This window comes from Phocoena sinus, chromosome 3 (assembly GCF_008692025.1).
Source record: "Phocoena sinus isolate mPhoSin1 chromosome 3, mPhoSin1.pri, whole genome shotgun sequence".
Lineage (NCBI taxonomy): Eukaryota > Metazoa > Chordata > Mammalia > Artiodactyla > Phocoenidae > Phocoena > Phocoena sinus.
The window spans coordinates 30,132,326-30,157,119 of record NC_045765.1 but is presented as its reverse complement, the minus strand read 5'-3'; the positions used below and the strand labels follow the sequence as shown (position 1 = coordinate 30,157,119).

The 24,794-nt window shown below is 36.9% G+C and overlaps 1 non-coding gene across 1 annotated transcript; it reads left to right on the top strand.

Moving 5' to 3' along the window:
• Positions 1 to 10,491: 10,491 nt before the first annotated feature.
• On the top strand, positions 10,492 to 10,564 carry TRNAE-UUC. Its single transcript has one exon. It is a non-coding gene; the product is annotated as a tRNA-Glu (tRNA).
• The last annotated feature ends 14,230 nt before the right edge of the window (positions 10,565 to 24,794 follow it).

Sequence of the window (24,794 nt, the reverse complement as noted above, 5' to 3'; positions counted from 1 at the left end):
TAGCAACTTTTAGAAGTAACTTATCTGTGAAATTTTCTAAGCAGATGATTTTGTTCTTCCTGTATTCTAAGCTAACAGAGTACCATGCTTACAGTTAAAATTATTTTATCAATTAACCTTCCATCATCAATCTAATAAAGAGTTAATGGGCTAATTTTCCATTTCCATTTCATATTAAATTGAGTCTATTTCCTGCCTTATTGGGGTCTTCTTAAAAATCTGAATGTATAGCCATGATACCCATAACTCACTTCAGGAAAAGAAAATCAGGGTTAATTTTGCAGTGAATATATCTTATTTCTGTGGAGGGAAAAAATAGAATGTCTGTGTTGTTGCTTAGGAAAAAAAGCTGCTTAAGTAGCACCATACTTCAGATTGTTGAGTACATATTTGAGTAAATGAGTGAATGAATGAACATTGAAATGGTTGGCTTTTCTCTTTAGATGTTCTACTGCTTAGCCTCATGGTTATTTGGCACGATTATTACCCTTTCAATAATAAAAGGTGATAGTTGGATCACCAGAAAACATGGATTACCTTTCAGAATTTAGACCCCTAAACTATCCTGTGAATTAGATACAAGGAAAAAGTATTCATCAGGGTTTCAGTTCCTTCATTCACATACTCATTGTTTTTTTTGTTGTTTGTTTATTTTATTTTATTTATTCTTTAACATCTTTTTAATTAGTTTATTTATATTTTTGGCTGTGTTGGGTCTTCGTTTCTGTATGAGGGCTTTCTCTAGTTGTGGCGAGCAGGGGCCACTCTTCATCGTGGTGCGTGGGCCTCTCACTGTCATGGCCTCTCTTGTTGCAGAGCACAGGCTCCAGACACGCAGGCTCAGTAGTTGTGGCTCACGGGCCCAGTTGCTCCGTGGCATGTGGGATCTTCCCAGACCAGGGCTCGAACCCGTGTCCCCTGCATTGGCAGGCAGATTCCCAACCACTGTGCCACCAGGGAAGCCCCTAACATCTTTATTGGAGTATAATTGCTTTATAATGGTGTGTTAGTTTCTGCTTTATAACAAAGTGAATCAGTTATACATATACATATGTTCCCATATCTCTTCCCTCTTGCATCTCCCTCCCTCCCTCCCATCCTCCCTATCCCCCCACCATAGGTGGTCAAAAAGCACCAAGTTGATCTCCCTGTGCTATGCAGCTACTGCCCACTAGCTATCCGTTTTACATTTGGTTGTGTATATATGTCCATGCCACTCTCTCACTTTGTCCCAGCTTACCCTTCCCCCTCCCCGTGTCCTCAAGTCGATTCTCTACGTCTGTGTCTTTATTCCTTTCCTGCCCCTAGATTCTTCAGATCCTGCCCCTCGTTTCTTCAGAACCTTTTTTTTTTTTTAGATGCCATATATATATATGTTAGCATACGGTATTTGTTTTTCTCTTTCTGATTTACTTCACTCTGTATGACAGTCTCTAGGTCCATCCATCTCGCTACAAATAACTCACTTTCATTTCTTTTATGGCTGAGTAATATTCCATTGTATATATGTGCCACATCTTCTTTATCCATTCATCTGTCGGTGGACACTTATTTGTTTTCTGAGGGAGGACTTTGTTACGAGACCAAATGAGTCTGTCTCCTTTATTTCCAACTGTGGGAAGCTGGACATGTTACTATATCCCCTGAACTTCAGTTATTTCATTTGTTAAATGGAAATAATTATACCCAATTTAGAGAGTTTGTGTGAGAGTTAAATATAACTAAATTAAATAATGTATTCATGTAAATAGTATGAATACTCAGTAACTAATATTTTTATTATTATTAACAACTTTAAAATTTAAATAATTTTGCTTAGAAATAGATTAGTTCTAGTTAATTAATTTTCGTAAAATCTCTATAGTTCTTTGATAGAGAATAAAACTTTTCAGAATGTTTCTTCTTCTCTAAATAGACTACCTCAATTACAATAGATTTATGGATTTGCCAGTGTGTACAGCTTGCATGGCACACCTTGGCTTTGCTGACTGGCTCCATTCTGGGTTAGTGTCTTTTCTTCTGACCAGGGGAATTAGTGAAATGGATTTGGTGCCTGCTGAGTGGTAGTTCATCCTGTGCGCATCAATATTGTGTTAGGGACTTTGTGTATATTTTCCATAAAGAGTGCTTTCAGCTGGTAGTTCAGCCAATAGTCCTTTCCACTCTGATAGTTTCTGTTTGTGACTTAAATTACCCCCATCCAAATGCTGGCTTCAGATACTATGCTCATCTCCCAGACCAACAACATTGTTTAGTCCAGTCTCCCAATGAAGTAAAGGAGAAACTCAGTGTAAATTTTTCTGTTCACGCTTCCTGAATCCATCTAGCACCACTGAGGTACTATGTTTAACCATTACATGTCTTTTGCATGGAGAAAATTTTTTAAAAACCTCCCAAATCTGTAATTTTAAAAGATATAATTTTATTTTGTGTAGCACAACTCCATGTACGTGAATTTAATTATCCTTACCAGGAGAAATAACTCCTGATTGCTTTATTGCTTTAAAACATAATGAAAAGTGTATGGTCATTGAAGCCACAGAGTTCTGAGATTCAAATTAGTTCTCCAGTACAGAAAATGTATACAAATACACAGAAACAAAGCATGTTTAGAATCTTTATTAATTTCTAGCAATTTGAGGACTGACCAGTGAGAGTTCAGATTATTAGTTAAAACCATCTCAGATTCCACCTCATACCTTTTACTTTAATATGAAGTAAACAAATAAATATGAAACACACTTTTTTTGTTTTCAGTAGTACCACAGAAAATAGTGACATCAGTTTGAAGTGCAAAGAATGTTTCAGCTGTACTCCATGCATAGGTTGGTTGTCAAATGGCCAACAGACAACTCAGAACGAACATGCATATGGAGGGAATTTAGGCACCCTGGAGAGTTTAGGCATTGTTGTAGTGGTTGCTTTTTTCTTGGCAATTGATTTATCTCAAGATAGATATGTTACTGGAGTTTTTACCTGGATGTGATGATCATTTCTCCTTCTCTTTTTGGTTTTTTGTGGAACAAGACTTAGACAGCAATGGGGTCAGTCAGTCAAGGGAGAGTACAGTAGATATTCAGAAATAGAGAGTCATAGTTTTGAGTAAAGACTGATCAGAATAGGAAAGTGGATTTAGAGAGTGATTAACCAAAGCCATAAATGAGAAAGCAGACCCATATTCAGAAAAGCCTTCTAAAAGGAAAAACAGGATGTCAAATTTTTATTTTATTTTATTTTATTTTTTGCGGTACGCTGGCCTCTCACTGTTGTGGCCTCTCCCGCTGTGGAGCACAGGCTCCGGACGCACAGGCTCAGTGACCATGGCTCATGGGCCTAGCTGCTCCGCGGCATGTGGGATCCTCCCGGACCGGGGCACGAACCCATGTCCTCTGCATCGGCAGGCGGACTCTCAACCACTGCACCACCAGGGAAGCCCGGAATTCAATATTTTTAAGGACGGGTTCAATTAAGAGTCATTCCTATATTGTATGGAAAGTCTAAAGGGCAAAGAGATGCAAAGAGAGAGTTTCAGTCTCAGCAAAGTCAGAGAGCGGACAGCAGGAATTGAATCCCTTAACTACAAATGGAGAATAATAATGGCCATATCATAAGGCTTTTATTGGTAGAAAAATCATAACACTACATTATCACATACGTGCATAATGCAATAACATCCCAAATTCTATAAGCATATAAAGACAAAGAAATAACGTATGCCTCTACTCCATGGTGAAATGAACAAAAGATGAGTTACCGAGGAATAAGTATGTCTTTGCTGATACTATAAGCTTTATTTAGTGAGGGGGATGGACTTATTAGAAAGGAACTAATGGGCTTCATTTTTTATCCCTTCTTTCTATCCCTTATTTTTATTCTTTCTTCTCTGACCAAGATTTCCAAGGGAATCCATCTCAGTCACCAAACTGTGGCACCACATTGGTTCTCTAAAGATAACTCAATCCTCAGTTTTTTCTGTATTTAATAGTTGTGGAATCACCTATTCCACTCCTAGCTCCTGAAAACCCAGATGGTATTTTTCAAAATAATAATTACTGAAAAACTAAGGATGGATTTTTTAAAAATCTATTATCTGATAAAATATATATATATATAATTTTATGGAATCCAGATTCCTCTGATTTCCCAGATGTCTCATCACAGACCACTTTGCTTGATTCCATTCACACAGTTTCTAGCTTTTAGTTACTTATCATTTCAACCTCATGTGAGATGGCTTGCTAAATGATAATTGCTGTGTTAGCCTGAAACAAATTTCACTTGTACCAACTTTCAGAACTGGAGAGCTGCTGGGCTCCTTCATATCTTCCAGTACCTACATTAAGAAATGGTTCCTGAGAATTGGATCCCAAGAGAGCAGTCAGCATGTGTTAGTCCATACTTCCAAGTTCTTGGTGAAAATTTTGACCCTTCTGCAGAACAGCATCCTGTATAAAAACCCTGAGCACCTGAAAAATCTAACTTTTTAGCTCCTGTTATTGACACCCTGCCACTAATCTCTCAGATTCCCTGTGGTGGTGAATCTTTTCTCTTGTGCACCACAAAAGGACTGGCATTCTCCTCCAGATCCCTTTAATTATTTCCTTTAATATGTAACACTTCCAGTCCCAAAGCTATGTGACAAGTAATTTCTAACAAAATTCCTAGTCTTCTAAAGCAAGTCCTTTACCATATTTCTTAATGAAAACATGTTCAGCCTGAATTCAGTTTTCACTATAGAGAAAAAAATTTTTTTCTCAAAGCTTTCTTCTTCTCAATCACCCCAATAACAATTTAGCTGTTTGGGTATGTTCTGCTGGGCTGCTTCTTTCTCTTTTTCTCTGTGGATTTATTCTCATATAATCAGGAAAAATCTTGAAGGTAAACTTTGGCCCTCAGTGTTCTTATAAGAAAACTCCTACCTGAAATCTTTGCACAAGGGTTGACTCTTCCCCCAAAACAAAGATTTCTTTTTCTATTATATATATTTAAATATTTATTTCATTATTTTGTTTGTTCATTTGTTTTGGTCTTGTGTACGTGTGGGTTTTAAATTTTTTTAATGTTTATTATTTTGGGGATTACAGGAAAAAAAAAACAGCTCATAGTTTCAAAGAGCTTATTTCCTAACAGTTCTGAAAAGATGTATGCAAAAATGAGAGTATGTGGAACCTTAAAAGAGATACATTTGAGTTGAACCTATTAATTCCTTAAGTTGTCACAGGAAAAAAATAATCTGTCAAGTTATTTTTGACATTCTTTACAGTTTACTTTTATAATTAGTGCTGCTATATTCAGATTGCCGAATTAGGTCCATTTCTGAGTATTTTATTCTTACAGAACATGAGTGATTACAGTGGAAACTAGCTAGGAAGGAGTATTATAATTGGATAAAAAATTTAAAAGAGTGAATTAATTATTGGGAACTATAATTAATCAGGGTTATTCTTCTCAAGGTTAGCACTTTAAAATGTATTTTGCAGGTAATATAAATGCCTCACTTAGTTAAAACCTTTTATAATGATGATAATACACCGTATCACAAAGGCGAGGAGAAATCCCTTTTACATAAAATCCCTGTTTTGTTTAATTTTGTTACCTCTGCTCTATCATCAATCCAAAGGTCAGCCAGCAGAACAGAAGGCAGGATAATTGGGTTTGGAGTATTACCACCCGCTTATGGAAATTTGGAGAGCTACAGTCACAAGTGACACTGGTATCAGTGCTGTTATACCAATTCCTAATGGACATCCATCCACTTTCTCAAAGCCTTCACCTTACATTTTAGCCACCTGTCCAGCATGCGTTCAAGAGAGACCCTTTAGTGGGCTGCCCAGGTTGTTTTAAATAGACTTATATTTTAGAATCTAGAGTATGTTTTTTAAATTGTAATTTTATGTTACAGAGAATTGCAAATATACATAAAAATTGATAAACTATATATGTATAGAAGCAGGGGGTATATTGGAAATCTCTGTCAATTTCCTCATCCTCTCAATTTTGCTATGAAACTAAAACTGCTCTAAAAAGAGAATAAAGTCTTAGGGAAAAAGTTGACAATTATAATGAATCCACCTATACTCCTTCATCTAAAACCATCCACCTATGGGCAATTCTAACTCCTCTACTCTTCATCCATATTCTTTTTCAAATTAATTTGAGTAATAGCAGACATGGTATAATTTAACCCTTCATCATTTCACTATGTAAGCCTAAGACATAAAACCCCTTTTTTGTTAGTATAACCATATATACCATTCATAACTAAAAATTAATTTTTCTTTAATATCTTCAAATGTATTCAATTAACTCAAAAAGGAATTAGAATCTCTGGTAAAAAAATTTTTTTTCTAAAAGTCAACAATTTTTTTTAATTTTTAAAACTTTTTTCCATATTTCAATTTCATTTTTTTGTATTCAAGCAAACTCATATGTAATGCTTTCTGTAATATCGTTTGAAATTATTTGTGTATATGTTTTTATCTGTTTATCTTTCCATTTGTAAATATGAATAAAGAGATACTCCAAATTACATTTACATCAAGCTGATGTAAGCTATTTCTGGGTAATGGGATCCAAGATGATCTATTTCAAAAATGTTTTGTGTGAGTGTATATACTTACACACATGCTTTTGGATTTTTGACTTTTTTATATAAAAAAAATATATACATACATACATTTTTAAAAATTCATTTTATAAAATATAGTGGGGTCACATATCATTGCTAAGTTCAAGGGTATAATTTAGAATTTTAAAAATGTAGCTCATATAGCTAAATGTATTACATGTAATCAGAATAGTCTAAGTTATCCTACAGTAGCAAACAACTTCAAAATATCAGTGGCTTAATATAACAAAGATTTCTTTCTTCTTCTTTTTTTTTTAATCTGGCATTTCTTTTCTCATTTCAATTTCATTACATAAATAGAATGGGGATATATTCATGTTGTGAAAGATTCAAATATCCAAAATGGTATAATTTAAAACATGAATGATTCCTTCCCTTATTTCTTGACAGGTGCCCTTCATATCATTTTTGCATGGATTTACTTACATATATGAACACTTTCTTAACACAAAGACTTGGGATGATATGATCTCTAGGATGTGTTGTTAAAGTGAAGAAAGCAAGTCACAGGATGAATAGCAGAGCCTAATCCCCTTTGTCTTAACAAAGATTTATTTCTTGATTACAGTATACATTTGTTGAAAATCTGCTCACTGTATTCATTTAGGGATCCAAGATGACTTAGCAACCAATCCCTTGAAAGATGTTGATAACCATCCCAAAGGGAAGAGAGAGAGAGAGCTTTGGAGAGCTTTGTACATGTAACTAAATGTGGGTTTCTTTGGTTTTTCTTAATTTTTATTTATTCATTTATTTTTGGCTGCTTTGGGTCTTCATTGCTGTGCGTGGGCTTTCTCTAATTATGGCGAGTCGGGGCTACTCTTCGTAGTGGTGCATGCGGGCTTCTCATTGCGGTGGCTTCTCTTCTTGTGGAGCACGTGCTCCAGGTGCACAGGCTTTAGTAATCGTGGAGTATGGACTCAGTAGTTGTGGCTCGTGGGCTCTAGAGCACAGGCTCAGTAGTTGTGGCTCACAGGCTTAGTTGCTGTGTGGCATGTGGGATCTTCCCAGACCAAGGCTCAAACCCATGTCCCCTGCATTGGCAGGCAGATTTTTAACCACCTGGGGAAGTCCCTGTAACTAAATGTTTAGCCAGCGAGTCACTTCAGCTCATAACTTCTTGCCCGACTAATCACATGGTCCCACCCAACAATAAAAGTCCCAGGAAGTGATTTCCTATTGGGCATCCAGAACTAGTTTAGAACTAGAAATATCTGTCAAACTGCACTAATGCCTACCATAATAGTTCAATACTTTACTACATAGGTGGGCTACCCAATTCATATATATAATTTTTAAATTTATGTTTTACTTTTCAAGTTTTATCTACCAAAGTTTTTGTGGGGTGGATCAGGAATAAGAAAATTTTCCTTAAAAGGACATAACAAAGTAAGACCATAGCAACATCTTGGGACCGAAAGAAGGTAGATACGAGTGCATACAAAATCAACTCTCATGTGCCAGACGTTGGGGATAAAGACTGAGGGAGACACTAATTACTTTCTCGAGGGTTTCATAGGTAAAGTGAGGCATCAAGCCATATCTCATTTTCAATAAGAGCGTATCTATCATAGCCACATGCTGTCCATGTGGAACGGTAAGGTAGTGTAACGGCACTGTATAAATACCTGCCAAAAGGAGGTCAAAGGATTTGTCTTTATTCCATGAAGAAACTTTTCAAATTTCTCCTTCTCAGTTATACTGACAAGAACTGAGGCAGCTTACATATTGATTTAGGAATTTTTAGAAGAATCACAGTGACTTCAGTTCTCTAACCTAACTTTTTTGTAGTCATGCTCAATATCAGTAAATCAAACCCTTTAATTCATTTTCCAATATAATTTCCTCTTAATATATGAGGGATATATGTTTATTATAAAAACAAATTTTTTAAGTTAAGCTCAAATATAAACTACCTAGTGCTTGAATAACCAGAGATAACTGTCAACTTTTGGGCATATGTCCATACAGATTATTTTCTTTGTGATTTTTTATGGATTACATTGTATCACAGTGTACATTTTATACACTTCAGGTACTTAAATGTATGATGCCACGTTAAAATAGTTCACTATGTTTTAAATATTTCATGTCACAATATTGCACACCTCATTCTTAGTGTCTGAATTGTGTACAATTTTACTGTGATTTATTTAATCATTTCTATTTTTATTGAGCATTTATGTTGGTACAACTATTCCAACAGATGTAAGCAATTTTGGGTTGAACATCAGTATAAGTTCATATTATGTTCAACTTTATTTCCTTTAGATAAATTGCTAGTTGTGAAATTGCAATGTCAAAATGTGTGTTTATAGATTTTTGATGTTGTGTGCCAATTCATCTTCCAAATTGTATAGCAGTGTATTCTTCCACAAGAAATGCATAAGAACATCCCTTATCTTAGGTACCTTATTTTTCACTTAGGCTATTATAATTATTTACTACAAATAAATAATAAAATTAAAATCCTTAATACAAAAAAAAAAAGAAAATTTGTATGTTAACTAGGGAATTGTGTGTGGCTGTTAGTAAAAGATCTGAAATTACAGCAGCTTCATTTTCTCACAAACAACAAATTCAGACAGGCAGTTTGGGGATATATGGCAGCTTCTCATATTATCAATGGCCTATGATTTGTCAATCTGCTTTGTTCCTTTTAGAATATGTCTCTATTCCTTAAGTTTGCCTTACCATCCACAATATGGATGTTGTAGATCCAGCCATCATATCTCCATCCAAATCAATGAGTCAATGAAAGAAGGAGGAAAATAGATTTGTAAAATTGTAGAAACCCGCCACCTGAGTAAGCTCTCCTAAAAGAGGTCATTTTAAGAAGCCCCATCAAATGTTTGTTTACACATCATTTGTCATCCTTATCTGTATAGGAGGGTTGAAACTATTATCTTCAGCTGGATATATTACTGATTCTGTCAATATAGGTACTCCCTAGTAAGGAAGCCATAGGAATTTGATACTAACAAGGAAATTAGCAGCTTCTGTCAAAACATTCTATATACATATACATTTAAGTTTTTTCAATAGGTCAAAGTTATATGCCTTTTTTAGTTTACATTTTAATCAAGAATTATCAATAGTTTATAACTATTTTTTGGCAAGTTTAAAAACCCCAAGAGATAAAGTAAATTCAGGCTGCGGGAATAGATTTCTAAAGTAAGAAGAGTTGCGTATCCAATAACTTCATAAAGATAAATTTTTTAAATGTTGTAAATTCAAATAGTACATGTATAACTAGATTAATTATTAAATGTACCTTTATTTTCTCTACTGAAAAAGCAGCACAATTTGTCTATTTAGCAATCCAAAGAAGATTTTTAGAGTATTTTGAAAAATCACCCAGAGAAACAAACTGAAAGTCATGATTGAAAATGATAAAGGATCTTTCAAATTACAAAGTCACTTGTGGCAGGTTCCTTAATAGTTTAATCTACTCTCATAGTACCTTTCATTATACTTTTTAATAATAAAATATCCCTGAAGGTAATTATACCTTCCAGTTGGTTTTATAGAGCCCTATCTCTGATAAACTTGTGTTAAACACAACAAAAACACATGGCCACACATAAGTGTGATAATTTTTTTAACATTGTTAATTTTAAGATTTTTAACATAGTTGGGCCATCATGAGATCCCATGTTTGACAACATTCTTTCTGTGGAACAGACAAGTCAACAATAATGGAACAAAGTAGTTCCTGGATAGAAAGTTCTGAGGTTTAAGTATAAGATCACGTTCCACCTTTTAGTCTAGAGCCTTTGGGAAATTTTTAAATTCTTCTGCGTTTAAGATTCTCTAAGGAAAAATGTAGGGAATATCTGATTTATAGTCTTGGATAAGGGAATTCCCTGGTGGTCCAGTGGTTAGGACTTTGCACTTTCACTGCTGAGGGCCCAGGTTCAATTCCTGGTTGGGGAACTAAGATCCACAAGCTATGCGGCATGGCCAAAAAAAAAAAAAAGAAAGAAAAGAATATATAGCCTTGAATAAGAATATGAATGGTAAGAGAGAGATACAAAAGTACTTGGTGTTTAATAAAACTCCATTCAAGCGTAAAGTAATATTATCATATTGGCAAAACACTTATAAAAAGAGAGTCATTTGCCATACATCATTTGTTTTCCTGGAGGTAAAGGGCAAACCAATATAGCTTTAGCCGTTATTGATTTTATAAATAAATTTCCGGAAGGCCTCAAATATTATTGGTCCTCTGCAAGATGCAGGAATATGAAGAAATAATTTACCTTAAATCTCTCCCTTTGGAGCCACTTGGGATCAATTTAGGAATCTATGGACAAGTTACAAGATTTTTGCATAAAATTTGATGTTTCAAGAACACATTGTTTAATGAATAACAGTACCATATTGTCTTTTAAAAACACTCTTAAAAATACAGAAATATATAGTAAATTGAGATTTTCACATAACAGTTTAAACTGCCTTCATCTGAACTCAGAAAATCAGAACATACAGTGTTTCTCCTCCGCGTATAGAATATGAAACTTTTCCAGTAACAGTCCAGTGATTTACACTTTAGCATCCTCTAGCCTTGCCTCAATCCAGCTCCAGTTAGGAAACCAGAAACCACATTAAGTATTTCTACAGGAGGAATTTAACATAGGGAATTAATTATGCAGATGTTAAAGGGCTAAACCAACACAAAAGGACCACTGAGGCAATCCAGACATAGTAGCTATAGGATATAGTCACCACCTCATGAGCTAGGGGAACAAAGAAAGTGGTTGGGGTGTCAGAACTGGGAAAACTGACACAGGGCTCCCCCAAACTGGGACTCACACATGTGAGGGACAGTTCTGCCCACCTGGTGCAATTTTCTTGGGTCCCATAGAGGTGAGTCAGACCTTGAGGTAGGAATGGATGCTGCCAAGATGGTGCTGGTAACTCTGGGGGACACAGCAAAGTTGATTTAGGGAACTTTGTAAAAAGCTGGAGGCTCGGAACCAGTTGCTACCTCAAGACCAAGAGTAACTTATCAGGAAAGTTCAGGACCCCTGCCCTTATTACTGATGCAATGATCTAGGATGAATTATCGTTGAATAGTAACTATCTTCGCCTCTCCTCTTGATGTCTCCACCTCGAACAAAAGCAAAGTGTTCCTTAGCATGGTTCCAGAATATTTTGATTCAAAATTAAGAGAATGGGGAGGTAGAAAGAACTTTCAGAACATGAGGTGAGAGGGGGAAGATGAATCTAGAAATATTAATTCTAACTACAAAGGAGAAAAAAAAGGGGGAAATGCCAGTAGACTGGAGTAAAGAGAAGGGTGTTTGAGATTTCACGATTTGAAGGACTTTAGAATAGACGTGAGGTAAGAAAGTATTAGACCTTGGAGGGAAGGGTTTCTAGAAGTACTGGTGTGGGAACTTCAGTGTTCTCTGAGAAATGCATATAAATGTTGGAGTTTCTTTTTAGTTACTACCTGCTGGACAGAGTCTGCTGCATGCAGAAAGTGTACCATGTGGGTTTCAACACTTATTCAGTTTTCACAGAATAGAAACTTAGTACCTGTTAGAATGCTGTAAGAAATACCTTTATATATTCCTCCCTATGTAATGTTTACTGATGTTTCACACTTACATGAACCACAGACAGAACACTACCCAAATGAAACCTCTTCTTCATATTAAGGAAAAGAAAATAAAATCATGGAATGGAGAGGGTGATGTTCACTAATCAAAAATTAAACATTATTAAAGTTCCGTAACAACTGTGTTTATGTGTTTCCTTTAATTAATAAAATGTTAGCACAATTAAAAAGAATAAATGATAATATCTAAATGTTAATAAATGTCATAATGATTAATTATATTATCTCTTACTGACAGCTCAAAAAAAAGACAAACATTTTTTTTCTCTTGACATCTCAATAAAAGAAAACACTCGACTTCATCATGTTACTTAGAAATAACACCTTAAAATCTTATATTAAAAAAACACAGAGTTAACAAGGAGCTTTCAAACTTTGGAAAAGCAATTGAATGGAAAATAAACATTTGGGGCTAGCTCATTTTGCCACTGTAGAATCCTTTTCCAACTCGTTTTGCTTTTGGATTGATTTTTTAAGTATATCTGTGACTGACAAGCCTTTCATCTCTGCACTGTTGCACAAATATACATTAAAAGTAAAAGTGAGCAGGCAAACAATGGTTGTAATTTACTTTCAATCATAAAATTTGCCTGGCTTAAGCCATTCTAGGTTTTCTTGGCACCGCAAATAAGATCTTCTCCTAAGAGGAAGCTTGCCATGTCTAGACAGCAAAGCCTATGACAAATTATAGTAAATTTGGCAAGTGTTTAGAACATCTTTGTATAAAAGATATCACTTGCATGCTCTAGCTTTACCTTACTAAACGCATGACCTTGGGATTGATATTGACCTTTCCTAAGCCTGTGTTTCTTCACCTGCTCAATGGGGAAACTAAAGTGTCTATGTCATGGATTTGCTAAAAGAATTAAGTGAAATCATGCTTCTATATCGCTGGCACATAATTACCTATACTTAGTAGTTGTATTATTAGCAATTTTGTATGGCACCTAGCCTATGTATCAGGAGAACTGCTGGGATTCCACAAGATTTTGCAGTTATTTTACCCATTGATCATTTCTGGTTTTAAGAAATACCTTCCCAACAAAGATTAATTGATGGCATTTATTTCTGTTTAACATTTAAAATGTGTTTGAATAGATCTGTTTTTATATTTGATGTTACTTCTCAAAGAATAGTTTCTTTGCTCATGATAATGCTATGGTTAGAAATTACTTGTATGTCTCCAAACAAGACTTCTTAGCCTAAATATTTTAAGTATCACTATTATTAGGAGATAATCATATGCCCAGAATAACTTTACTAGTCATAATATAAAAGCTGTTAAATATGAAAACATTCCATATTCCTACTCCATAGAGGAAACCAGCTTTACAAAGTCTCCCATCATATTTTCCTCTTATTTTAGCTCTCTTTATGACAGACTTTTACTCTCTCAACCAAGTCAGATGTTTTACCTGCACTATTTCATTTTGCCTTTTGTCTTCTGCCCCTTCAGCCTACAATACTTTCTTTATTTTAAAAATGCATAGTATCACTTTCTTTCTGAATTTTCAGAAGCACACACAGACTCATACATTCACACATGAACATCCCTGGACACTTTCAGATAACCATCCATGGTAGAATCTGAAAACAAAACTGGAAGAGACCTTAGTGACTAACAACTCCCACCTCCTTGTTTAGAAGACTTTGAAACCCCAGGGTGGTTAATAACAAGCCCTTTGTCACTCAAAGACAAGACATGAGCTCGTTTTGCTTCATCAGGCTTGGTCTACATATATTTTCAAGGTAGCATGTTCAACACTTATCCAATAAATATTGACTGAGCACCTTCTATTTGCCTGGCACCATCCCAGGCACTGGGGATAGAGCTGAAAGGAAGAAAATGGCAAAAATCCACCTTCACATTGTTTACTAGTAGGGAACAAATAAGCAAATAATGTTTAATATCATGTCAATGAAAGACAAATTCTATAAGGAAAAATAAAGCATGTAAGATGACACAGAAGGCCACTCTTCCACCCCCTTCCATCTACTTTGCACTTACATTAGGTTTCATGCTATATAGGCATGTCTTCTTGTTCCTTTAAAACAATCCTTTAGATTATCCTTTTATTAGGTCACTGATCTGGCCCAGTCTTGGATTCCCCCCCTGACCCACCCATACCCATTTTGCTCTACAGGCCTATTGGCCTGCTTTGTTTTCATCATTAACATGTGGTTCCCCATCTGTAGTGGACTGGCCTTTAAATCATAGTACAAGAAGATTGTCTAGAGATCACATAGGCATGGATAGCTTTATAGCAATTTATTTCCTTAACTGTTCTCCTTTTCAAAGTTGCCTTCTTAAGCACCTGTCTGTCTATGGTCTGCCAGTTCTTCCCTTGCTTCCCTTCCACAGTGTTCATCTCTTGCTGCAATAAGAAACTAAACTCTCTCCCAGTCCAAATCTCATTTTGATGCATTGCCCCAGGGATAATCTGAGAATGGAAAGATTCAGTGTGGTGACTGAGACATTTTATTTCATCCCGGCTATAAACTTGTGACAGAGCTCAGCACCTCTATCTATCTATCTACCTATCTACCTATCTACCTATTATCTCTTCTTCCATCCAGTATTAAATACTTATAAAACATCTACAGTGAGATTGCTTCAAGATGGCAGAGTAGAAGGACATGCTGTCATTCCCTCTTGTGAGAACACTGGAATCACAACTAACTGCTGAACTATCATCGACAGGAAGACACTGGAACTCACCAAAAAAGGTACCCCACATCCAAAGAAAAAGGAGAAGCCACAATGAGATGGTAGGAGGGGTGCAACCACAATAAAATCAAATCCCATAACTGCTGGGTGGGTAACTCACAAACTGGAGAACAGTTATACCACAGGAGTCCACCCACTGGAGTGAAGGTTCGGAGCCCCACATCATGCTTCCCAACCTGGGGGTCTGGCAATGGGAGGAGGAATTCCTAGAGAATCAGACTTTGACGGCTAGCGGGATTTGACTGCAGGACTTTGACAAGACTGGGGGAGACAATGACTCCACTCTTGGAGGGCACACACAAAGTAGTGTGTGCATCAGGACCCAGGGGAAGAAGCAGTGACCCCATAGGAGACTGAATCAGAGCTACCTGCTAGTGTTGGAGGGTCTCTTGCAGAGGCAGGGGGTGTCTGTGGCTCACCACAGGAACAAGGACACTGGCAGCAGAAGTTCTGGGAAATACTCCTTGGCGTGAGCCCTCCCAGAGTCCACCATTAGCCCCACCAAAGAGCCCAAGTAGGCTCCAGTGTTGGGTCGCCTCAGACCAAACAACCAACAGGGAGGTAACTCAGCCCCACCCATCAGCAGACAAGCAGATTAAAGTTTTACTGAGCTCTGCCCACCAGAGCAACAACTAGCTCTACCCACCACCAGTCCCTCCCATCAAGAAACTTGCACAAGCCTCTTAGATAGCCTCGTCCACCAGAAGGGCAGACAGCAGAAGCAAGAAGAACTATAATCCTGCAGCCTGTGGAACAAAACCCACATTCACAGAAAGATAGACAAGACGAAAAGTCAGAGAGCTATGTACCAGATGAAGGAGCAAGATAAAACCCAGAAAAACAACTAAATGAAGTGGAGATAGGCAACCTTCCAGAAAAAGAATCAGAATGATACTGAAGATGATCCAGGACCTCGGAAAAAGAATGGAGGCAAAGATCAGGAAGATGCAAGAAATGTTTAACAAAGACCTAGAAGAATTAAAGAACAAACAACTAGAAGAATTAAAGAACAAACAGAGATGAACAATGCAATAACTGAAATGAAAAATACACTAGAAGGAATCAGTAGCAGAATAACTGAGGCCGAAGAACAGATAAGTGACCTGAAAGACAGAATGGTGGAATTCACTGCTGTGAAACAGAAAACAAAAAAAAGAAAGAAAATGAAGACAGCCTAAGAGACCTCTGGGACAACATTAAACATACCAACATTCATGTTATAGGGGTCCCAGAAGGAGAAGAGAGAGAGAAAGGACCTGAGGATATATTTGAAGAGATTATAGTAGAAAACTTCTGTAACATGGGAAAGGAAATAGCCACCCAAATCTGGGAAGTGCAGAGAGTTCTAGGCAGGATAAACCCAAGGAGAAACATGCTGAGACACATAGTAATCAAATTGACAAAATTTAAAGACAAAGAAAAATTATTGAGAGCAACAAGGGAAAAACAATAAATAACATACAAGAGAACTCCCATAACGTTAACAGCTGATTTCTCAGCAGAAACTCTACAAGCCAGAAGGGAGTGGCATGATGTATTTAAAGTGATGAAAGGGAAGAACCTACAACCAAGATTACTCTACCCAGCAAGGATCTCATTCAGATTCAACTGAGAAATCAAAAGCTTTGCAGACAAGCAAAAGCTAAGAGAACTCAACACCACCAAACCAGCTCTACAACAAATGCTAAAGGAACTTCTCTAGGCAGGAAACACAAGAGAAGAAAAGGACCTACAAAAACAAACCCATAACAATTAAGAAAATGGTAATAGGAGCATACATATCAATAATTACCGTAAGTGTGAATGGATTAAATGCTCCAACCAAAAGAGACAGGCTCACTGAATGGATACAAAAACAAGACCCATATATATGCTGTCTACAATAGACCCGCTTCAGACCTAGGGGCACATACATATAGATTGAAAGTGAGGGGATGGAAAACGATATTCCATGCAAATGGAAATCAAAAGAAAGCTGGAGTAGCAATACTCATATCAGATAATAGACTTTAAAATAAAGACTATTACAAGAGACAAAGAAGGACATTACCTAATGATCAAGGGGTCAATCCAAGAAGAAGATATAACAATTATAAATACATATGCACCCAACATAGGAGCACCTCCATACATAAGGCAACTGCTAACAGCTATAAAAGAGGAAATCAACTGTTAACACAATAATAGTGGGAGACTTTAACACCTCACTTACACCAATGGACAGGTCATCCAAACAAAATTAATAAGGAAACACAAGCTTTAAATGACACAATAGACCAGATAGATTTAATTGATATTCATAGGACATTCCATCTAAAAACAGTAGATTACACTTTTTTCTCAAGTGCACATGGAACATTCTCCAGGATAGATCACATCTTGGGTCACAAATCAAGCGTTGGTAAATTTAAGAAAATTGAAATTCTGTCAAGTATCTTTTCTGACCACAATGCTATGAGATTAGAAATCAATTACAGGGGAAAAAAATGTAAAAAACACAAACACATGGAGGCTAAACAATACGTTATTAAATAAGCAAGAGATCACTGAAGAAATCAAAGAGGGAATCAAAAAATACCTAGAGACAGATTACAACGGAAACACAACGATCTAAAACCTATGGGATGCTGCAAAAGCAGTTCTAAGAGGGAAGTTTATAGCAATACAATCCTACCTCAATAAACAAGAAAAATCTCCAATAAACAATCTAACATTACACCTAAAGGAACTAGAGAAAGAAGAACAAACAAAACCCAAAATTAGTAAAAGGAAAGAAATCATACAGATCAGGGCAGAAATAAATGAAATACAAACAAAGAAAACAATAGCACAGATCAATAAAACTAAAAGCTGCTTCTTTGAGAAGATATACAAAATTGATAAACCATTAACCAGACTCATCAAGAAAAAGAGGGAGAGGACTCAAATCAATAAAATTAGAAATGAAAAAGGAGAAGTTACAACAGACACCACAGAAATACAAAGCATCCTAAGAGACTGCTACAAGCAACTCTATGCCAATAAAATGGACAACCTGGAAGAAATGGACAAATTCTTAGGTATAACCTTCCTGACTGAACCAGGAAGAAATACAAAATATGAACAGACCAATCACAAGTAGTGAAATTGAAACTGTGATTAAAAATCTTCCAACAAACAAAAGTCCAGGACCAGATGGCTTCACCAGTGAATTCTATCAAACATTTAGAGAAGAGCTAACACCCATCCTTCTCAAACTCTTCCAAAAAATTGCAGAGGAAGGAACACTCCCAAACTCATTCTCTGAGGCCACCATCATCCTGAAACCAAAACCAGACAAAGATACTACATAAAAAGAAAATTACTAACCAATATCACTGATGAATATAGATGCAATAATCCTCAACAAAATACTAGCAAACAGAATCCAGCAACACATTAATAGGATCCTACACCATGATCAAGAGGGATCTATTCCAGGGATGCAAGGATTCTTCAATATATGCAAATCAAACAATGTGATACACCATATTGACAAATTGAAGAATAAAAACCATATGATCATCGCAATAGATGCAGAAAAATCTTTTGACAAAATTCAACACCCATTTATGATAAAAACTCTCCAGAAAGTGGGCATAGAGGGATCCTACCTCAACATAATAAAGGCCATATACAACAAACCCACAGCAAACATCATTCTCAATGGTGAAAAACTGAAAGCATTTCCTCTAAGATCAGGAACAAGACAAGGATGTCCACTCTCACCACTATTATTCAACATAGTTTTGGAAGTCCTAGCCACGGCAGTCAGAGAAGAAAAAGAAACAGAAGGAATACAAATTGGAAAAGAAGTAAAACTGTCCCTGTTTACAGATGACATGATACTATACATAGAGAATCCCAAAGATGCTACCAGAAAACGACTAGAGCTAATCAATGAATTTGATAAGTAGCAGGATACAAAATTAATGCACAGAAATCTCTTGCATTCCTATACACTAATGATGAAAAATCTGGAAGAGAAATTAAGGAAGCATTCCCATTTACCATTGTGACAAAAAGAATAAAATATCTAGGAATAAACCTACCTAGGAAGACAAAAGGCCTGTATGCAGAAAACTATAAGACACTGGTGAAAGAAATTAAAGATGATACAAACAGATGGAGAGATATACCATGTTCTTGGATTGGAAGAATCAATATTGTGAAAATGACTATACTACCCAAAGCAATCTATACATTCAATTAAATCCCTATCAAACTACCAATGGCATTTTTTACAGAACTAGAACAAAACATTTCGCAATTTGTATGGAAACACAAAAGACCCTGAATAGCCAAAGCAGTCTTGAGGGAAAAAAGCAGAGCTGGAGGAATCAGACTCCCTGACTTCAGAATACTACAAAGCTACAGTAATCAAGATGGTATGGTACTGGCACAAAAACAGAAATATAGATCAATGGAACAGGATAGAAAGCCCAGAGAGAAACCTACGCACCTATGGTCAACTGATCTATGAGAAAGAAGGCAAGGATATACAATGGAGAAAAGAAAGTCTCTTCAATAAGTGGTGTGGGGAAGACTGGAAAGCTACATGTAAAAGAATGAAATTAGAACACTCCCTAACACCATACACAAAAATAAACTCAAAATGGATTAGAGACCTAAATGTAAGACCAGACACTATAAAACTCTTAGAGGGAAATGTAGGAAGAACACTCTTTGACGTAAATCACAGTAAGATTTTTTTTTTGATCTGCCTGCTAGAGTAATGGAAATAAAAACAAAAATAAACAAATGGGACCTATGAAACTTAAAAGCTTTTGCACAGCGAAGGAAACTACAAACAAGATGAAAAGACAATCCTCAGAATGGGAGAAAATATTTGCAAATGAATCAATGGACAAAGGATTAATCTCCAAAATATATAAGCAGATCATGCTGCTCAATATTATAAATCAAACAACCCAATCAGAAAATGGGCAGAAAACTTAAATAAACATTTCTCCAAAGAAGACTTACAGATGGCCAAGAAACACATGAAAAGCTGCTCAGCATCACTAATTATTAGAGAAATGCAAATCAAAGCTACAATGGGGTATCACCTCACACCAGTTAGAATGGGCATCATCAGAAAATGTACAAACAACAAATGCTGGAGAAGGTGTGGAGAAAAGGGAACCCTCTTGCACTGTTGGTGGGACTGTAAATTGATACAGCCCCTATGAAGAACAGTATGGAGGTTCTTTTAAAAACTAAAAATAGGGGCTTCCCTGGTGGCGCAGTGGTTGAGTGTCCACCGCCTGGGAAGATCCCACATGCCGCGGAGTGGCTGGACCCGTGAGCCATGGCCGCTGAGCCTGTGCGTCCGGAGCCCGTGCTCCGCAATGGGAGAGGCCACAACAGTGAGAGCCTTGCATACCACAAAAAAAAAAAAAGAAAAAACCTAAAAATAGAATTACCATATGATCCAGCAATCACATACGGGGCATATACCCAGAGAAAACCCATAATTCAAAAAGACACATGTACCCCAATTTTCATGCAGCACTATTTGCAATAGCCAGGTCATGGAAGCAACCTAAATGACCACTGACAGTCGAATGGATAAAGAAGAGGTGGTACATACATATAATGGAATATTACTCAGCCATAAAAGGAACAAATTGACGTCATTTGTAGAGACGTGGATGGATCTAGCGACTGTCATACAGAGTGAAGTAAGTCAGAAAGAGAAAAACCAATATCGTATATTAACGCATATATGTGGAACCTAGAAAAATGGTACAGATGGACTGGTTTGCAGGCAGAAATAGAGCACAGATGTAGAGAACAAACGTATGGACACCAAGGGGTGAAAGTGGCAGCAGGGGAGGTGGGGTGGTGAATTGGGAGATTGGGATTGACATATATACACTAATATGTATAAAATGGATAACTAAGAAGAACCCGCTGTATAAAAAATAAATAAAATAAAATTTAAAAAAGGAACGAAAAAACCAAAAAAGAAACCATCTTCAATGTGTTCTTTTGTTCAGAAAATATATTAGTAAGCAACAGTAAAAAAATATTTCCTTTTTGGTGCTTACATTCTAGTGGTTACACTATCTTCCTTCCTTCCTATCTTTTTCCAATCTATGTTAAATAAGAATTAATAAGTGAGAAGAGTTGTCACCAGGACATACATTATAATTTTTTAAATTAAAAACAGACATTTTTCCGATTGAAGTTACATTTGATATGAAGGACTGGTTTGACAATGAGGACTGTTTTGCCAATTAGCTTATGCAGTTGAATTAACTAAGTCTGAAGCTGTGAACTTTTGATGTATGTATATTTAAAACACATATGTAGTAGTCCTCACTTCTGGAAATATATAATTTGCAACTCTAAACAAATGATAATTAAAAATATAGATATCAATTTTATAATATGAGAAGACATAGATGGTTTTTCTAAATTATTTTGGGAATACCCAGTCTACCATTTTGAAACTCACTGTGCTAGGGTTTCTTCCACTTTAAAACTGATTATAGGGAGGGTAGGGGCCCTCAAATTTCCCTTGAATTTACTTTCTTACTTACTAGGAGATCAGCTCACACTGCAAAGTTCTCTCCTAATCGAATAAATGGAAGAAAGGTGGTAAAAAGTTTTGAAAATTACAAAAAAGTTTATATTCATTACCCTTTGTTTACAGTTGATGGTAATCTTCCTTATGGGAAGCTGGGCTTCTCAACGTTAACACTGTTGACATTTTACACGAGATCATTCTTGGTTGCAGGAGCTATCCTGGGCATTGGGACTTGTTTAGCAGCATCCCTGGCCCCTACCCATGAAACGCCAGCAACCCTTCCTCTTCTAGTTATGATAAAAATGTCTCCAGTTATTGCCAGATTGTCCCCTAGGGTGCAAAATCATCCCTTATTGAGGACCACTGTGCTCTTGTAACCAGATGTGTTGACTTCCTTCCTGATTTAGTATCTAGGCATCCCCTCGGATTTGCTTATCCCTGAAACTAAAATCTCACCAAACTTCTCTGTGTACATCTAGTCAGTAAGAGAAAAAAAAAAGGAAAACTTTACCAAATCTATTCTCCTGGGGTATTGGTGGAGTGCCTCACCCTAAGAGGTACGTATGTCATGGGACTATTTTTTAGAAGATTTCCTCACATTCTACAGTGAGTTAGTACATTTATTCTTTAAGAGACACGTAATTCTACTCAGCATGTAACTGTCAAGCAGAGTCGTTGATTGAAAATTAACTCTAGGGGCTTCCCTGGTGGCGCAGTGGTTGAGAGTTCGCCCTGCCGATACAGGGACACGGGCTCGTGCCCCGGTCCGGGAAGATCCCACATGCCGCGGAGCGGCTGGGCCCGTGAGCCATGGCCGCTGAGCCTGCGCGTCCGGAGCCTGTGTTCCGCAACGGAAGAGGCCACAACAGTGAGAGGCCCGCGTACCGCAATAAAAAAAAAAAAAAAAAAAAAAAAAGAAAATTAACTCTAAACATTAAATATATACAAGCAGGTAAAAACAACTACTCAGTTATTCCTAACTATGGTATGTATAGATAACTGTGGATTGACTTAACTATAGAATATGATTTTAAAAACGAACAATGCTGTGATATTTGGTGAAACTTCTTTGAGTGGAAAGGATTCACATCGATGGGCTCATTCATGTGACTCAGTTTTAACCAGAGCTCTAAGAAAGTAGGTGCCAACTGTGTAAATTCCAGAGAGGAACTATACAGGCAGGACTTACAGAGAGAGAGGTGGATTAAAACCAGTTTTGCCAATCTTACAAAGAGTTTTAATTTGGAGGGGCCAATAGGTCGGAAATAAAAGAATTTCTTCAAGGAGTTATTCATGATAGAGGACGGATTGATGGTTTTCACTTCCCCGCAAACCTAATTTTAAAAGCTACACGGAGAACCCTTGAAGATCCTAGAGACGTGACTTTTGGAGATTAGTGGACACGGTGCATGGTGTCTGATTAACTCCCGAACAAAAAGGCTACAGCCGAGGCTGCCCAAAAGGTCACAGCAGCAGAGAACAGAGCTGCATTTGGAAGAAACCACCTTCTCCCTAAATGCAAGTCAAAGATAACTACACGCATCCCACAGTGGAAAGGTTGGCTGAAGGCTGCTTCCCCGGAGAGCTTCTGCCCAATGACAAGTGACCTCAGCAGAAGAGGCTGGAAGTACACAGTGACATGCAGAACTGAGGAGGAAAGGTAAATGGCCAACTGAAGGAGAGGCACCACCCAAGTAAGAGGAACACTGAGGACATCCCCCAGGAGTAAAAGGGGGCACATGTGAGAAAAAGGATCACCTTTAAACATCCGCCACCTCCAGAGAGCACCAGCACCCCATTACTTAATGTCAGCCGGTAAGGACCTATCCTGTCAGCATCCTCTCCTCCTTCCTCTATTTCAATCCTGGAGAAGGCACAGGCAGCCTAATGAGTGAGAGAAGGACAGCAGCAGTCAAGGCAGAAAAAGACACCAACCCTATATTCCCTTCCTGCTAGACGAGGCAGCCAGGGGAAAGCAGGAGCTGGTGGAAGGAGGGTCCATTGGGAGAAACTTTTAACTTTGAATCACCTTCTGAGTTTGCGATCAATACAACACAGTAGACAAGTAATTACTAAAAGGAGATAATTTCTTTGTGGCTGAGATTGACTGAAGAGTGGTTGATTGGGTAAAGGGAAGAAGCTAAGCTGTGAGACTTGCCCAAGATTTCTTCTAGGTAAAGAAGAACCAGTTGCATGAAAAGCATTTGGAGAAGCAGTGAGGAGGAAAAAATAAAGTTGTTTTCTGATTACATTCTACAAGTCCTGCTTGTTCAACATATCAGTTACATACAAGTAAACACTGAACAGCTTATTCAGTGATAATCCAATTGACAGCTTTATAGTGATAATATAGTATCACTTTTATTTTGCTATAAATTACATAGTGCCTGCCTCTTCATCACTCAGACAAAAATCTTCTCACTTCTCTTTCATCATAATATAGTGAATTCCTGCCATAGTACTGTACAGGATTTATCAGTCTCTAGTTTGAAAGAATAAGAAAAGAAAACCCCACACAGAAACAATTCAGACATGCTTGTTTTTGCTTGTAAATCTTCCCTAAACATAATAAAAATAATTGATTGAGGGAGACATTGGTGAGTGATGTTATAATTCAATCTCTGGGCTTTGATTATAGCATAAACCAACTGGATTTCTTCAACAGAGAAATAGCACTCACATCAATCTTGTCTTATTGGTGTCCTTTATACTACATATATAATTACACAGCTTAGAAAAATGTTAGATTCCAAAAGCATTTATTCTTCCGATGGATATTCAAGACAGAAAATTCTCTACAGAAGCAAACTTGGAATGAATGTATGGGTTAAAAGTATATCTCAGCCAAAGGGGAAACAAGTGCCTATTTCTAAAGAGGTAGCTTGCCTAGTAAAGGAATTTTATATGCTGTATTGATATACCTAAGTTCCAGACTTGCAGTTAAGACTTGGAAACTTGGATGGGTATTATTATTAAGTATTATTATTATTAAGCTTTTGACTGCAAAGCTTAGTTAGAGGTGAGGAAAGGAGGGAAGTGGAAGGGAAGAAGGTAGGAGTGATGGAGGTGGATAGAGAAAGAGAATTGATTTTAAAAGTAACTGAAAAACTCTAAGGTGCCTTCAAGTATAGCTGGAGCCAGGTGCTCAAGTAACATGAAACTGTCACTGTGCATACCACCTTTTCGTACCTTCTGTGTTGACTTCAAGCTCGTTCTCCACTCTGTGCTGACCTATGCAACAAGAAGCTTACATTCTTTT